This window comes from Natrix helvetica (assembly GCF_964273705.1).
Source record: "Natrix helvetica genome assembly, chromosome: 1".
Lineage (NCBI taxonomy): Eukaryota > Metazoa > Chordata > Lepidosauria > Squamata > Natricidae > Natrix > Natrix helvetica.
In genome coordinates this window covers 61,996,603-61,999,236 of record NC_138548.1, presented here as the reverse complement: position 1 = coordinate 61,999,236, position 2,634 = coordinate 61,996,603, and the positions used below count along the sequence as shown (strand labels likewise).

Here is a 2,634-nt window from a genome sequence, read left to right as displayed (position 1 = left end):
CGCTCACCTCGGCGCCCGGGCTTCCTCCGCGGCCGTCGCCGCCGCCTCCTCCTCAGTTTTCGGAGGCCTTTCCTCAGTGGGCCGCCAGACAGCGTCGCACCCCGTCCATCTTGATCCTCCCGGCAGAAGCTGGGGGGGTGGGGGGGATTAAGACGGAACGCCACACACAGACACACTCACACACTCACTCACTCACACACCACACACACACACGCCAGAGGAAGAGGAGGAGGAGGAGTCCGTCGGGCTCCAAGTCAGGCCGAAGCGGACTCCGAAGCGACACACGGCGGCCGGAGGGGGCGCTGCGGAGAACGCCGTTCCGGCCTTTTTTCCTCCTTCCCTTCCCGCGTCATGAGTGATTCCGGGCTTCCTCTTTCTGCCCATTATAACTCGAGGCCGGAGGCACCGTGACCTCGCTCGGTCCTCGGACGGGGCGAACCCTGTTTTCGGCTCGCTGGTTTGGCGTTAGTTCCTTGCGGAAGAATAGAGACGTCGTTCGAGCTCACCACCCAGGCGATCTTTTAAAAAAAAAGCTTTTTTAAAAATAAATAAATAAGCATATGGGCTATGCTCTGGGGAGAGCTTCATCACTGGAAGCTTTCAAGAAGAGACTGGACTGCCATCTGTCAGAAATGATGTAGGGTCTCCTGCTTGAGCGGGGGTGGACGGGTGGGGGTGGACTAGATGACCTATAAGGTCCCTTCCAATTCTGTTAATCTGTATCTGTCAGAAATGGTGTGGGGGGAGGGCTCTCCTGCTTGGCAGGGGTGGGAGGCAGGGTTGGACTAGATGGCCTTCAAGGTCCCTTCCAACTCTGTTCTTAGCTTTGATAACAAGCAATGGAGCTTTTAGTACAACTTTGTAGGGGACAGGTATTGAAAGGGCTGGTTAAAATACGTATTTACTGACATTGGTTTACTGCCTATCGGGGTTAGCCTTCTCACAGGTGTCTGAAGGATTCTCAGTCATCCAGGTCCTGGATGTATCAAAAGAGACCTTCTCAGGGGTGTTTTCCATCTGAATGTGGAATAACGATAGTAATTCCCACCAAACATGTTGGAGCCAGTTGTGGAAATGTGTATCTTCTAAGTCCCAGGTTTTATAGAGCTTAGATGTCTATATTTTGGGTATGGGACATGTTTTTAATAGGCTATATGATCTTCATTTAGTGCTTTAATTCAGCAGAAAGTTAATTGATGCTACTACAGTTTTAGTACTGAAAAGAAGTAAACCTATTGTAACTTTTGAGTGCTTGGTTTCTTGTGCTTCCATATAGTAACTAGCTTTTTGCACAATTGGAGCTATCATAGCCCTTTTGATTCCAATTAAGAGACAGTCAGTTACTAATATGTATATACACTATTCCTCCAATTCAAAGAAATTGTTGCAATTTCTAGACATATTGGATTTCACAAGTATAACTTACTTTGGTATGAAGAATTTATATTACGCTTTTGGCCCTCATTTTTTTGTTACCCCTCCCCCTTTCTATGTTCCTAGATGTTGGGACTCATGTTGAAATTCTGAACATGTATTATGTGAAAAATAGGTAAAATAAAATTAACGAGACATTCTCTGCAAGTACTATGTTTAGGACAGAAGTGGAACAGTCATATTCTGCAGTTGGGATTTATCTCAACTCTTATCTAAAGCTCAATATTATAAGTAGCTCGTATAATAAAGCTATAATATATAATTCTCTGATGTGTCATTAAGTATGAACTATTTACTTATTCTATATGTAATTGTCTCCAATTTTGCCATGAGTTAAAAGTTGAGAATCAATATCTCAATGTTTAGACAACCATAGTTATCCCAATTAGTGGAGCTGAGTGGCATTTTTGGTAAATGCATTTCTTAGTCACAAAGAATTAATGACAATGATTTTAAAATTATAGTATATTTAAACATTATAAGAGGATACCTGGGAGATCTTTTTGTTGGCCAGTAGAAAATTGGATGTATGCAGAAAATATAAATATGACTCTTCACACAAGGATAACCAGTCACATGTCACTGACTGGAAGTCACTAGTAAGACACTAGAGAAAGTTACTCTGGCTTCATGTGATGTAATACTGTATTAATGTAATTTACAATAATTATATACTACCTTTTAATCATATTTTAATAATTGAATGGAAATTTGAGGTCAGATAATGTTCATATTATTTAGAGCAGGGGTATCAAACTCATGGCCCCCAGGCCAGATGTATCATGCACTGGCCACGCCTACTCCTGGTTTAGCGAATGGGGGGGAGTCGCGATATGTCATGTGATAACAATGTGATGTCATGAGTTTGACATCCCTGATTTAGAGAATTCTAATATGATCGTTGTCATATTTCTAACACTCTTCAGACTCCATCAGCTAATGGTTAAAAAGGCAAAGTGGTACAAACAAATGTTACACATAAACTGTTTGTTGCATCTTCTTCAGAATCAACTTTCTCTGTCTTACACAAACTTTTCAACTTGTAATAAACTAATAACTTCAACTTGTAATAAACTAAAATAAGTGGCTCCCTTTCCTCTAGGTGAGCTCAAATGCCCCTTTTAACCCACACATTATAGTCTGTAAATTCAATCTGTTTTTCATAGGTTTGACAATTTTTGCTCTCAAGCTTAAGATTTA

At 41.8% G+C, this 2,634-nt stretch overlaps 1 protein-coding gene across 5 annotated transcripts in view; it reads right to left on the bottom strand.

Annotated features, from left to right (window-relative positions):
* Positions 1–175, bottom strand: part of HECTD1 (HECT domain E3 ubiquitin protein ligase 1) — a 76,865-nt gene extending 76,690 nt beyond the window's left edge. For all 5 annotated transcript variants that reach the window (XM_081936865.1, XM_081936868.1, XM_081936869.1 and 2 more), the window contains exon 1: positions 8–175. The gene's annotated coding sequence lies outside the window, so the exon portion shown is untranslated. The remainder of the gene's footprint in view (positions 1–7) is intronic.
* Positions 176–2,634: the final 2,459 nt, after the last annotated feature.